At 40.3% G+C, this 15572-nt stretch overlaps 1 protein-coding gene across 1 annotated transcript in view; it reads left to right on the top strand.

Moving 5' to 3' along the window:
• The window catches only part of NEXMIF (neurite extension and migration factor), a 419265-nt gene that overhangs the window by 229978 nt on the left and 173715 nt on the right, over nucleotides 1-15572 (top strand). The window contains exon 3 of the mRNA XM_040323988.1: nucleotides 1717-1776. The gene's annotated coding sequence lies outside the window, so the exon portion shown is untranslated. The remainder of the gene's footprint in view (nucleotides 1-1716; nucleotides 1777-15572) is intronic.

The following is a 15572-nucleotide window of genomic DNA, read 5'->3' as shown; positions in this document are numbered from 1 at the left end:
CTAATCCTGAACAAAATTATTATGAGCGTCATTATTATCTTTAAACTGGTTAAATTATAGTTTTATAATGTACAATATATTCAGGGCCGGATTTTCTCTCCCTGCCGCCCCAAGGCCAGGTTCCACAATGCACCCCCTCCCCGCCAATCAACCCCCCCCAAATCAACGGAGAATGTGTGGCATGGTTAGATCAAATATGTTTTGTTTGTTTTTTTACTTTATCACTTTTTTTATTTTTATTTATTTGTAGCTTGTTGCTTACTTTCTTAAATTTTTGTATAATTTTCTTATTATTATTTTTCTTATTCTTTACTTTTTTATTTTATTAATTTAAATATTATTTCTTATTATTTATCACATTTTTTCACTTACATTTTTTGCTATCACACAGGAGAAAACAATTTCCTGTGTGATAGCAATTGGAGGTGACATGTTCTCTTTATTGACCCTGTCACCTCCAAAACAGGATTCCTAGCACTGTGCTAGAACTCCTGTCACAGCTGAGATGGGAAGAGAACAGCTCTCCCCTCTCACTGTGTCCCTGTGTACATCGGCAGCAGGGACAGGAGACCGACTCGGTGGTCGGGGGGAGGACAGAGTCCCGAAGACAGAGCCAGCAGAGAGAGGTATGTGGGGTGGGGGGGAGAGGGGAGGACGGACGGGAGCACATATTTTACAAGTGATTTCGGCGACATCGCCGCAATCACTTGTTAACGAGCGAGTGGATTCCCCCATAACATACCGCCCTTAACTGTATCTTCCGGGCGTCGGGGGACTCAATGCCACTGCCGCCCCTTGGAGCCCTGCCGCCCCAAGACCTGGCCTCAGTGGCCTTGTGGGAAATCCGAGCCTGACTATATTTAAGATACTGTTCAAATGTTCTCCTGCAGAAGACAATTGTTCATGTTTTTTCATGTGGGCCCTGTCAACTTTCAATAAGAATTATGTACAATTGATATATGAGCTTTGCCATTGGCAGATTGTATGGATGCAAGATGTATGAAATGGTCACATATCATTTTTATCTAAATTTAACTATGCATACAGTATGTAACTTTTTAAATATATTGGTCATTACCACAATTTTTGTACATGTGTCCTTTAATGTCTACACATTTGTTTGTTCAGTTCATGGAATTTGGGATGTGGGCAAAGTAGCATAGGAATATTTTTTTTCTGTGAGGAGTCTATACAAAGGAAGCATGAAAGTGCTGGAATTCTTCTTGATAGTGGCTCCCAGAGGTATTTTGGTGCCTGTATCATAAACTTACTGGGCTGTTTGCATTACCTTATTTTTTTTCCCTTCATTTTCTCTAGCAGTTAGAAAGACAGATGGGTAAGACTCCCTAAACATGAATCTCTCCTAAAATGTGTTATCATAAATAACAGGAATTTTCTAAATTAAGGGAGCGCAATGGGTCAAAATATTTAAATCAGCAGGAGCTACAAGTAAGATGGCTGAAATATATATAAAAAAATGTTTTACTACTAATAGTTTGACATTGTTTCAGACCAAGAAAGGTATGGGAAGATAAAAGATAAATACAGTGCAACAGACTCCGATCTGCAATTATCATGTCAGGTCTTCCCACAGTGATAACAAAGTACAACAGCTTAGCCATGGATTCTGCCCCCCCCCCCCCTCCTGCCTTCTGTGCTCTACTTCAATCTTTAGCACAGGTAAAGTCTAAAACCTTGTTTATTTTATTTTTCTAGGTTCTCCAACCCATCGTAAGGCTAAAAGAAGTATTAACGAATGGATTCCCTTGGCAACAGGTAACAATCATGAACACATTTAGCTATCATTCAAACGGTGACTGATTAATAGCAGGTAATGGAAAATATATGTTTTGCTAATCCTCTTTGGAGGTCCTACCCTGGAGATTTTTTTTTTAGCCATTATGAAAACAATCATATTTAATCAAATGCCACCAAACTGCCAAACTAACAACCAAACTCATGTTTTATACAGAATTTAAAAACATTAATTTCATTGCAATTAAAATGTTGACATTTTATAAATGTTGTGTGATATAGAGGTTAAGCTGTTAAATTGGCCTCAATTGTTAAAGAAGAGAGGCAAACTTTGTAAAGTATCCCTTGCCTACTGCTTGCTCTCAATGTGAAGGGACTATATTTTTTGTACATTTCATTTTAAATGACGTATTAGAAAGGATGCATATATAGTACACTTGTGGAAAATGGTAAAACAAAGTGTTGCCTTCATTATCTAGTTATGTTTTATATTTGATTTCTTTAGAACAGTGTGGGAAAGTTTAAAATTAAGCCCTGTAAACATGGCCAAGAATCCTGTTTGTTTGAAAATCGTCAGTTTTACAGACGGGATTCCTGCCAAGCTTGCCTTGAAAAGCCATGTACACACACGGCCACAAAAAAGACCGGCTGTTCTTTTGAATGGCAAGAACGCGGTGATGTCAAAGACTAAGACAAGCCGGCTAAATTACGTTCTATGCTACCGCGCATGCGTTGAATTGTTATCAAGCAATTGTTATTTCCCCTTCAGGTAAGCATACAAACGACCGGTTTTCTTGGCAGGAAACACTCTGCCGTGAATCCCGACGGGAAAATAAAGAGCAGGTTCTCTATTTGTTTTCGCCAGTTTTCCTGTCAGGAAACCTGCTAGGTAGCATACACACGGCCGGGATTCCTGGCCAAAAGCTCTCCTGGCAGATTTCCTGCGGGGAAAAACGGTCGTGTGTACGAGGCTTAAGAGAAGTTTCTCCAGGCCCACCAGACAGAAGGTCTTGTACAACTGTGATATTTCCACCAAAAACTGTATAATGTTCAATTCATAGTGCACAACTTTCTTAAATCCAAAGATGAAATCTTGTTTCAAAAAAATGCTAGGGTGCTCTACAATGCTATTTGCCCTGAGTCTGTTTAAATCATAAGATACTATGCGATTAATGTACTTTTTTTTCCTCATCTTTGTACAAGTTAGATCAATGTTAAGGCTTCCGATGTTTTTTTAACAGTTAGCCTAGGTTCACACATATGCAGTGCTGGAAAAGCAGCAATCCCTGTGCGTTTCCCACACTGCATTGCAATAACACTGTTTGGGATCCACTGTGGGTGTCAATACAAAGTTAATGACACCCCAAAAGGATCACAAATGCAGTTTGGTTTACCCACACCCAATCGCAAGGTACAAAATGAGCATGTAATGTGGTTGCGGTACGGCTCCAAAAAAAGGGTGCCTGCACTTCTTTGGTGCAATGCGGTGCAATTTGAGGCCATTCAAAATGAATGGGCACTAAGTACATCGCACTGAATCACATGTGAATTACACATAAATGTGGTGTGGTTCCTGGTTGATTCACATGTGGGTTATAGTGTAAACTGGGGTTGTTTTTTGTCAACTGGGGCTTGCATACTGTACATTTAAATCATTATAGGATGTATGTAGTTTGTACCAATATATATTGCAGTGGCAGCTGATTTTTTTTTGGGGGGGGGGAGGCAAACAACCATCCCCCCGAGCAGTTGCCGGTCGGTCCAGCACTTACCCCATATAGGTGGGTAGTGGGTGGGGGCAGCATGCAGCGGCTTGGTGTCCTCTTCTCCATTGGCAGCTTCCAGTACGCGGCTCCTACCCACCTCCTAGGTGTCCAATAGGATCGCCTGTCCTTTCAGCCAATCGGGTGACGGGTGTCAAAACCCGCTTCCTGAGGAGGATCAGTGTTACAACAGCGAATATTCATGCACTGTTGTAACACACCTGGGTGGGCTGTGAGCGCATTCTCTGCGCCTCAAGCCCATCCTATTTTGAAGTCTATTAGAGCCTCTGGTTCTAATCAGTGCTTCAAAAAAACACCCACCCTGCATTGGAATCCATGCATCCCACGTCCTGAAAGGTAGATAGGGGGATGCGGTGATGGATGGGGGGAGGCACCAGTGCACGCTTAATGGATGGGCCACCCCTGATATTTTGCTTAAAATTTAACTTCAGCAAGCCCCAGCCAAGCTCCTTCATTTGGCCATGGTCTGCAGATCAGCTGCTGCATCTTACTGCTAAAATACATCTGCTCCTATTTTTCTGGATATTGAAGCTTCCTTATACACTTTTATAGAACTTGAGAGGGTGGCAAGCACAGGCCAAAGGGTTGCAGAAGTGCTTAGACCCCAGAAATATCATGTGGCTGACAGGCTTGAAGGTGAATTTGTATATCACAATTACAACCCTACATTGTATTGGTGCATGTTGGAATTGCTTCTTTAGAAATGCCACAGCGCCATTTTATCACAATGCATATTTTAACCAGAAATCCAGCATTAAAAAGCCCTTTTAGTGTGGTTTAAATTGTTTGTGTGCTTTATTCCATATATTTTGCGGAATGTTTTTAATTTTTAATGCCCTTCTGAATTAAAAATCGAAAAGTCTGTGTATTAAACATTTATGTCACTATGCAGCTAATGTGTCTTAGGTCCGTATCTCTGGGCCTACTGATTGGGATGTCCTAAAGCCACAATGCCCCAAGTCTAAGCCTGTGTAACCAGGCCATAGATCTGTGCCTGATCATTCTTACTTCATGAAAAGCTAGCCATAAATGTTACAGTCTGACATCTAAGTTTCTTTAGATCTATAAACAAATATGGAATTCAATTACCTCCCTGACTAAATAAAAATGTAATGAATTGATCTCTCAAATTACATAGTTTTGGTAAATTGCACAATAAGATTATAACATGTTCATGAGAGCTTCACCGCACAAAGGTTTTTTTTATGATATAATAACTTGGATAAAACAGTTTCATAGATATTGGAAGTCAATCATGTCCTGCTTTATAGCCTATACCTGATTAGTCATCTTCAATACTAATCAAAGAAAAAAAAAAAGATTTTGGATGAAAGCCTGTTATTATAAAATAACCAGTATTTTAGATTAGCATATATTGCCTGTACTTGGCATCTGCAGTAACAGACACCTGCCATCACCTGATAAAGGGAAAGGTTTTCCCGGAAGCTTTTAGTATCAAGACGTTGAATTTGGATTGTTTATGAATTCCCAGCATGCCATCCTTCTCCAAAAGAGACCCCAGCATCTGTCCATACATTTGAAAACATCTTGTGTAAAGTAATGGCTGGTGTGCCATCTGTACATAGTTTTCTTTTTTTCTTGCCAAGCAGTTTGAGAATACATCTAACTTTAGAAGCCGTTAACTGTACAAAAGCAAATTATTAACAGTGTATTTGTCCTATATGTAATTATAGCAACATGCTGGGGGTAATTTTGTTTATTTTATTGAAGTGAGTGTAAACTATAACCTTATAAAACAACCCATTCAGTTTAAAATTGAAATGAAAGGCAAAACTTGTGTGTATAGATATATAAAAAAAACATTATAAATACCTTTTTTTTCCTCTTTTTTTATAAGTGATTACATGCATTCTGTTCCCAGCTGCATAAGAGCTGGGGGAAGAGAAGAAACAGTACACTGAGATTTCCAGTGAATAGGGAGGGGGGGGGTTGTCACTGTGTGTGCACCTGCTTAGTGTGGTCAGTTTTTACTGGGAAAGCAGAGGGACTGGCAGGAACCCCAGGGATTTCACACAAAGGAAGCAATACAAAGAGAACAGCATACATGGGCACATATCAGGAATATGAAATCCTGGGGGTTAAACAAAAGAACTCATGTGGTTATGGGTGTAATTGCCATCATTCCTTTTAGATCATCACAAAACATATCCTCATTCAACAATTGAGAAGCATGGAAGTGGTATTCCCCAATTACTTGCTTATAAATTTCACCATGATAGTAAGATGACGGATAATGTCCAGTTGATGGGTGTAACCAACACATTCTGAAATGTAGACATGGATATAAATAAAAAAGTGTGGCGGGTGTTAGGCTTTCTAGAATGTATGACATTTAAATGTCAGCATACTCTTTTACATTGTTTGATTTACATGTTATATATAAAAGTAAAAGCAAATGTAAATTCTTAGACCCAGTGTAAGTTGTCTATTGCTGTGGCTTTCTAGAAATGTGTTGTTTATTTCAAACCTTACATATACATTTCTTGTTCAAACTGTACCCTCTTAATGTGGTTTACCATACCTTTCCACTGCATTTGAACTGAGAATACTCTTCTTACCAAGCTGAACTATGGGATGATCTAGCTACATGTGGTATGCTGTAGCAGTGGATGCTATTTACTAAAATTGGAAAGTGCAAACCAATCAGCTTCCAGGTTTTATTGCCAAAGTTTAATTGGCCAAGCTGAAGATAGAAGCTCATTGGCTAACATGCACGGCTGCACCAGATTCTGAGTGCTCTAGTTTTAGTAAATCTCCCCATTGTGCTTCCAACCTCAGCAAACAGCCGCTTGTGTGCACATTGCAGGGAGAACGCCCCCCCCCCCAATATACTTTATAATTATACAAAAATTGCACACTAGTCTCTTCAGCACATAGGTCTGAATGCAGGCCAAGTAATTGTTTTAAATAAAAGTATTTTATAGATATATATATGTATATATACATAAAATATAAGACGGAAGAGCAGATGGTAAATGAGGAGTTAAAGTAGATATTCTCATCACATGCTGCAGCAGATTTTCAGGGCATGACATCATGAGCTCCAGACTTTAAACTTTCCGAGGATGGTTGAATCTGCCACTGAGATCTTAATGTGCAGACGTTTTCCTCTGAATTTTCAGGACCCATCATCCGAGCAGCCAATTAGTGTCAGTTTTATTGGTAGTTTTGTAATGCGGACGCTTGCCCACCAGGGAGGATATAGAAAGCACATTATTTTACTTAGCCTGGCTGGTGCCTGTCACAAAGTAATGACTTTCAGTCTCCACCAAACAGAGGCAAATGCACAGATAAATCCCAAGGCCAATTTCCGTGCAGCATCCTGACCCCAGTGCACCTGCCTCCTTAATCCCAGAGACCCAGAGAGTCTGGATCCCTGCCTGCAGGCCATGTCGGTATTACCTGCTTACTCACTCCCAGGGCCGTCTTCAGTTTACTTCTCTAGTGTGGAAAACCACTGTAGTTTAATTCATATGAGTGTCAATCTTTAGTTCAGGGAAAATTGAGTCTTTGAAAAAATACTGAATCCAAGTTTTGCTGCTTAAGAAATATCTTTCATTATTGAACGATGTGCATGCTAACATACAGTTATGGATTACAAGTGATGTGCTTATAGTGATAAAAATATACAATATCACCATGCATAAGTCAGTGTTTTTTTAATTGAGTGTTCGACAGACCATTATATATTTTTAAACCATTTATTTTTAATTTTACATTATAAGGCCCAATATGTGCACCATATTTTAGTGGTCATTCATAAACAAATGCAAACATTTTCTTAGCGTATTTAAAGTTTTATTAAATATTTTCCAGTAAAGCATTACAGAGGTAACTAACAGTATAGGGACATTGTTCATTGAGTTCCATGTAGTTAAGTGTTTTAAGGGTAAACAACCAAGCCACTTAATCAAATGCCTTTTCAGTGTTGGTGGAAATTAGCATCTTGTGGGCTTGGAATGACGAGCCCAGTGAGGGTGTGCATTGAATTATCTGTAGCTTCTCTGGACAAGATTAAGCCAGTTTGGTCTTTATGGATCAGGGATGACAGATATTGGCTCGGTCTACTAACTAGAATCTATTAAAAGATTTTAGTTTGATATTAAGGAAGGATATGAGTCGTAGCAAATGCAACTGGTTGGGTCTTTTAGTTATTTGGGGATCACGGCTATGGTCACAGCAAGAGAGTAAGGGGCCAAGGAACATCACCCTTGTTCAAGTAATTTGATGGCCTTTTTTAAATGGGAGCCAAGATTCGGTAGAAGCTTTTATAGTATGGAGAGGCCAAGGCTGTCAGGCCTTTATCTTTTTTAGCCTCTAAATTGTGCAAGAAAACTTTTATATCAAAAATGGGTCATGTAGTGCTTTTGTAGCTTATGATGATAGCCTAGGCATCCCAGATGGTTGCAGATAACCTTGAATTTAAAAGTTAGAATGTATATGGGAAGAAGAGTGTGATCTGTATAGATAATATAATTGTTAATAATAGAATTTGAAACAAAGTGTGACGGCCTTGTGCCAATGCTGCTTCATTTTTTGAGAATGTTATATGGGCGTAATAATGAGAGGATTGCTATTCCCTGAGGGTTCAGGCTAAGAGGCTACTACACTATCAATTTACAAATTTTGTTGTTAAGCTAAATTCGAATTCCTTTATAAATGCTTAATAAGTAAAAAGCTTTTCCTTCTTATTAGAATAGCATATAGCTTCTAGACATGTTAAAGGCTGAAAAAAGTTAGCAGGATATGAAATCAAGAAGATTAGTAGATTTTGCTGATGACAGCTTGGCAGTTTTTTTGCTGCAGAGCTGTAAGCATGACTGTGAAGATGTGGCCTGCTGGGTCACGGTGTTCCGTTAGAATCAGTTACCCCGTCAGATTAGGCAATGGAAGTGACATTCCATAATCTGTGCATGCGTACACTGCTACCAGGTTTGCTAATCTGACAGAACACATGTAGTCAGAAGAAGGACATCTTACTACACCCAGCTACGTCTTGAATTAAAGAGTACTGTATTAATTGGCGTATGACACTCACTTTTTAACCCTGAAAATAGAGGGTAAACTGTGCCTGCTTGTTATACGCAGGGGCTGTGGAAAGTTTGTTTCCTGAAACTTCGCTCTTAAAGTTAGGGTGCATGTTATACACCTGTGTGTGTTATATGCCGATAAATACAGTAATGTTAGCAATAAAGTGAGTGTATATAAATAAATATAGTATGTTGACATGTGTGATGCTGTTTTGATGTTACATTTTGAAAGAAGTTGGACGCCAGCAGTAGGAAGGTGGCGGAGGCCATGTTGGTGAACCCCCCACACTGCTCAGCGCTAAACCTTTAGGCTTTTGAAACTAAACATGCAAACAGCATCACAGATGTCAGCATTTATATACACTCACTTTATTGCTAATATTTCTCTTAAAGCGGAGGTTCACCCTCAAACAGAACTTTCTATCTATCATTTCTTCTACCTTAATAAATGCCTGTAGCGTTTTCATTTTTTTCTACATCTGTACCCTTACCTGTATACAGCATGACTTCCGGGTCTTCTTCCCTGCGGGGAGTGGGCGTGTCGCTCCTTTTCCCCGTAGACTTAAGAACTCCTGGGAGTACAACGGGGCGTGTATCCTAAATGACGTCACTCGTTGGCATAGTAATGCTTGTAATCAGGAAGTGTTGACGGCGAGCCTCACACTGCTCACCGTCAACACCGCGCATGCCCGAGATCCTGCGGTGCATGATGGGGGCATCGCATCATGCAGTCCAGGAAGTATTTGCTTGTGGGCTTCACACTGCCCACAAGCAAGATGGAAATGACCTGGATTTGTTTTTATAAGTTACTATTTATCACGGAAAAAGAACGGATAGACCTACAAGCGGCTAGCAGGTGAGTGGTAGATTGCAATCTACATTAATAAGCATTTGAGATATTAAGAAAAAATCCACAACCCACGGAACCACCACTTTAAATTCAAGACGTAACTTGGTGTAGTTAAATGTCCACTGCCTTATTCTGGCTGCAGGTGTTCTATCAGATTAGCAAACCTGGTAGCAAGGGACGCATGCCCAGCTGACGAAACATCACTTTCATTACCTAATCTGACAGGTTGCCGATTCTGACGGAACAATGGCACAGGATGAGGTGAGTATGCAGAAAGGTGTGGTTTATTGTAGGTACTGTTAACATCAGGGATTAAAGGTACAGTTTTAGTTTTATAGTTATAGTTATGGTTAAATAAGTTTTGGGAGAAGTTAAGTGTAAGGGGTTGTGTTATATATTAGAGTTAGAGTAGTAGTTAAAGAGATACTGTCATTAAGAATCACCTTTCAGGTTGCTCACATAAATGGCATGTTTAGAATTGGCACTTGCTGATGCTGCCCTTGCTTTAGCAATTCATTACACCTTTTGTGTGCAACAGTAATGTAGTTTTCTTCAACCTTGGACACTTTCAGACAGCCCTAATTGCTCTGTCCTCCCTCCTGGCCATAAGATTGTGAGTCTGCTTCCTGTAAAGCCTGCAGCACTCTGTGAGTGACAGCAGGGAACACCCTGAGTCTTCCTTGTCTGTGCAGAGCATCAAACCTCACATCTGTCACTGATAATGCACAGATATTCTCCCATTGCTTCACGCATTGGATGTTTCATAAGCAGTAGCCAGACGTCTTTGTCAGTGCCAGTGCAGACCTACTGTAGAAAGCCTTTGACAAACCTAAAAGTGTCTGGGGGTGAAGTAAACTATGGGACAATTACTGACAAAAGGCACAATTAACTGCTGTAGCAAGGACATTTTAAACAGTTTATGTATTTGAGCAACCTGAAATGTGTTACCTGATGACAGTGTCTCTTTTATTTTTAGGCTTTTGTTAAGCTTTCATGGTCAAAAGTGAAATATTAGGACATAGCTTAGGTGTTAAGTGTTACTGGGTGGGTAAGGTTCCAATATCGGTCCTGACAACATGACTCTCTGAGGCCCCGTACACACGACCGAGTTTCTCGGCAGAATTCAGCCAGAAACTCGATCGGAGCTGAATTATGCCGAGAAACCCGGCCGTGTGTACACTTTCGGCCGAGGAAGCCGACGAGTTCCTCGTCGAGCCAAATAGAGAACATGTTCTCTATTTCCTCGTTGTTCAATGAGGAAAGTTGGCTCGCCGAGATCCTCTGCGGCTTCACACAGAACTCGACGAGCAAAACGATGAGTTTTGCCCGTCGAGTTCCTCGGACGTGTGTACGGGGCCTTACATGTGCTAAATGCAAATCAGAAGAGGACCTGATTCACCTCCTTTGGAAATGCCCTAAACCTAAAAGATATTGAGATGAAGTGCTTCACAAAATCAATCGTGTCTTTGGTGTACAGCCCAGTAACACCCTCCTTACTTGCCTATTAAAATACTTTACTCTTGGATTTGTACACTTCCCTTGCAATTTCCAGATCCTTATTTACAGGACATAGGGTGATCATTTTAAGATTGGTCCCCAGCAAAGCACCTTCATGGGCTGGATTGACAAACTTAATGAGAAAATCTCTTATGAGAAAATAACTTATTAAAGATGTGGTGCTTTTAAGAAGCATGCTCTTTTATGGTCCAGGTGGTTGGAAGTATCTGAGGAAGATGAGAATGAGAAAAAAAGCACACTAAGGTCTAGGATAGTAATAGCACGATTGGTGTAATACATGGAGATATATTTCCCAGATATGTTTTTATTTGCTTCTTCTTTGATTATGATATTGAATTTGATCCCTGTAAAAGCTAGATACATTACTTTTATTTAATTATCTTTAAGCAAGCCGTTAGTTCTGAATTGTACACTATGTGTACAAAAGATTTTTAATATAGATGATTTGATTTAAACAAAAAATTATTAGCAGAGTGCCAATGCAAATTATAATTTAGGTAAAGTAAGTATCAAATACTTCTACATTTTAACTATATCTGTCATACCTGGAAAAGTTCTGTCTGCACTGGAAAACAAAATAACTTCAGTTCACTTAACTCATTGCCGACGGCAGGTTGGCTTTGCGTGGCGAGATCACGTAGATCTATGTCATCTCGCCGTTCAGCCAATAGGGGCGCACGCACCGCCGGAGGCGTCCCGGGGGCGCGATCACCGTCGGGCACCCGCGAACGCTCATTACAGAGCGAGAACCGGGAGCTGTGTGTGTAAACACACAGCTCCCGGCCCTGTCAGGGGGAGAAATGCCTGATCGTTTGTTCATACAATGTATGAACAGCGATCAGTCATTTCCCCAAGTCAGTCCACTCCCCTTCAGTTAGAACACACCCAGGGAACATACTTAACCCCTTCCTCGCCCCCTAGTGTTAACCCCTTCCCTGCCAGTGGCATTTTTATAGTAATCAATGCATTTTTATAGCACTGATCGCTATAAAAATGCCAATGGTTCCAAAAATGTGTCAAAAGTGTCCGAAGTGTCCGCCATAATGTCGCAGTAAAAATAAAAATCGCTGATCGCTGCCATTACTAGTAAAAAAAAAATATTAATAAAACTATCCCCTATTTTGTAAACGCTATAGCTTTTGCGCAAACCAATCAATAAACACTTATTGCGATTTTTTTTTACGAAAAATATGTAAAAGAATACGTATCGGCCTAAACTGAGGAAAAAATTTTTTTTTTTATATATTTTTGGGGAATATTTAATATAGCAAAAAGAAAAAAATATTCATTTTTTTCAAAATTGTCGCTCTATTTTTGTTTATAGCGCAAAAACTAAAAACCGCAGAGGTGATCAAATACCACCAAAAGAAAGCTCTATTTGTGGGAAAAAAAGGACGCCAATTTTGTTTGGGAGTTACGTCGCACGACCGCGCAATTGTCAGTTAAAGCGACGCAGTGCCAAATCGCAAAAAGTGGCCTGTTCTTTGACCAGCAATATGGTCCGGGGCTTAAGTGGTTAAAGTGTTACTAAACCCAGGACCCTGCATTCACTATATCTGGTCTCCCACAGTACACAGAACATGAAAATGCAATTATGCTAGTAAATATAAACTGCTAAATACCTTTTCCCATCAGCAGTATATAGCAGTCTTGTGACTTCTATCAGTGTCCAGCCAAGCACTGGTTAAAGCTTGTAGGAGGAGTTTTCTGATTGTCCTGTGAGACCTCAGGCCCTCTGTCTGGACTGTGCTGATCACATGTACTCTCCCAAGAAAAAATAAATAAAAATCCTCTCTAGCTATACACATCAAACTGAGCATGTGCAGCCTGACTCCATAGACTCTGTATTATCAGAAAATTATTAGGAGATAGTGGAAGGAGGGGAGGATCAGAGAAGCCAGAATCAAACAGCCATTTTACACAATGCAGAGGATTAACCCCTTAGGTTCCACAGTGGGTATAACAAGCATGTTTTGCTGCATATACAGACTGATTTTACTCTAGTGGGTTAGTTACACTTTAAAAAAAATAAAATCTGAATATATACCAACAAATTATATTTTTTCTAAAAAAAATGGCTCCTGTCAACATGGGTAGGAAGACTAAATCCATAGCATTGAAGAGATTTAAAACAATCATGATCTGTAATTTCTCATGCTTTAACACAGAAGGTAAGCAAATCCGAGGCCATATTTTGTAAGTTTCAGTCTTTCTGCTTTCTAATTCATGGCAGACTGTTCTGCCTGAAAAGTCTCCCTTTGAAAATTAGCAATTGGAGCGTATCTGGGTACTGCCAATTTCTGCTAACAAGGAGAATAAAATGGAAAAAGTTTAAAGAAATTATGATTCCTACTGAAGCAATCACATAGTGTGCTATTCATTATGTCATTTAGTGATCCATCTGCTTTTTGTCTGGACGCAGACGGGTTGAAAATGGACAAGTCCAAAGTGCAATGGCTTGCTGCTGATTTATTGCAGGGATTTGTTCAGGAGGCATCTTCAATGATATTATATTGATATTTCCCAACTATTTACTGCAGGATCACAAAGCATCAAAATCTTTCTCCCTTTATAAATTGATAGTAAAGGCAAAATAAATAATCACATTTACTGATACCTCTCACCAGATACTGTAACTCATTTAAGGCAATTTTATTTTAAAGCAGTGAGTGTAACATTCACTAAACATTCATTGCAGAAGAATCAATCACTGTAATTTAAACCACATCTACCAGGAAGTTTTTCCTGCAGTGAACATTTGGTGAATATCACATTCACTGTTTTATATACCATATGTATCCCTAAGTATTGTAATTGGTAGGATTATGAAGAAAAAAAGGGTCAGTTCTTATTATCTACAGAATTAATAGATTTTAAATACAGTCTATAAATATACCACATGGAAATGTTTTACTTTTTTAACATATTTGAACGGGCAAACATTTAGGCTGGTTTCACATATACTGAGGCCGCGGCTCACAGCATGAGGTCCAGTGTGCCCCTGTTCATCGATTCAGGTGTAAATCAGGTCAGAATTTTTTGCCTGAATTCGTACCTGAATCAGAACCAAAGATACACAGGACACTTTTTAACCACTTGCGGCAAGGTGGCTCGGCTGCGTGAATCGCCGTACATGTACGGCGGCTCGTGCACTAGCTTTTGTGGGCAGCGTATGCGTGCTTCCATTGGCCAGCGTGGGAGGAAATCAGTGGGTGGGGAGGACTTGATGTCCGCCGGCCACCCTTGATCGTTCCACGCAGTGAAAGAACGGGGATCTGCCTGTGTATACAAGGCAGATCTCCGTTCTGACAGGGAAGGTCACACAGAGTCCATCTTTCCGCTATACAGGAAGACGGATCTGTGTGTTGTCCTAGTGAGCCCTTCCCCCATACAGTTAGAACACACAGTGTTCTAAGCCCTTGATCGACCCTGATGTTAACCCCTTCCCTGCCAGTGTCATTAGTACAATGTCAGCGCATTTTTTTAGAACTGATCACTGGAGTAATGTTACTGGTTCCCAAAAAAGTGTCAAAAATGTCAGTTAGGTTTCCAATCTGCTCAGCGTCATTTCCAGAGGTTGTCATTGGGAATTATACGTATAAGTGCTGCCAGCATTGCTGCAGAGGTTGAAGGGGTGGGGGGTCAGCCTGTCAGTGCTCAGACCATACACTGCACACTGCATCAAATTGGTCTGCATGGCTGTTGTTACAGACGGAAGTCTCTTCCAGAGATGATGCGAAAGAAAGCCCGCAAACAGTTTGCTGAAAACAAGCAGACTAAAGACATGGATTACTAGAACCATGTCCTATGGTCTAATGAGACCAAGATAAATCTATTTAGTTCAGATAGTGTCAAGCGTGTGTGGAGGCAACCAGGTGAGGAGTACAAAGACAAGTGTGCCTTGCCTACAGTCAAGCATGGTGGTGGGAGTGCATGAGTGCTGCCGGCACTGGGGAGCTACAGTTCATTGAGCTCAAGAGTTCCAACATGTATTGTGACATACTGAAGCAGAGTATAATCCCCTTTCTTCGGAGACTGGGCCACAGGGCAGTATTCCAACAGGATAACAACCCCAAACACACCTCCAAGACGACCAATGCCTTGCTAAAGAATGTGAGGGTAAATGTGATGGACTGGCCAAGCATGTCTCCAGACCTAAACCTTATTGAGCAGCTGTGGGGAAGCCTCCAGCATCCACCAGCTCTGTGGTGTCGTCATGTAGCTGTGGAAGAGGACTCCAGTGGCAACCTGTGAAGCTCTGGTGGACTCCATGCCCAAGAGGGTTAGGGCAGTCCTGGAAAATAATGGTGGCCTCACAAAATATTGAAACTTTGTGCCAAATTTGGACATTTTCACTTAGGGGTGTACATACTTTTGTTGCCAGTGGTTTAGACATAAATGGCTGTGTGTCAAGTTATTTTGAGATGACGGCAAATTTACACTGTTATACAAGCTGTACACTCACTGCTTTACATTGTAGCAAAGTGTAACTTCTTCAGTGTTATCACATGAAAAGATATAATAATATATTTACAAAAATATAAGGGGTGTACTCACTTTTGTGAGATACTGTATGTGTGCGTGTGTTTGCGTATTTAACTGATGTAGGTATTC

This window comes from Rana temporaria, chromosome 9 (assembly GCF_905171775.1).
Source record: "Rana temporaria chromosome 9, aRanTem1.1, whole genome shotgun sequence".
Lineage (NCBI taxonomy): Eukaryota > Metazoa > Chordata > Amphibia > Anura > Ranidae > Rana > Rana temporaria.
The sequence above is the reverse complement of the archived record's forward strand: the minus strand, read 5'-3'. Positions and strand labels throughout refer to the sequence as shown.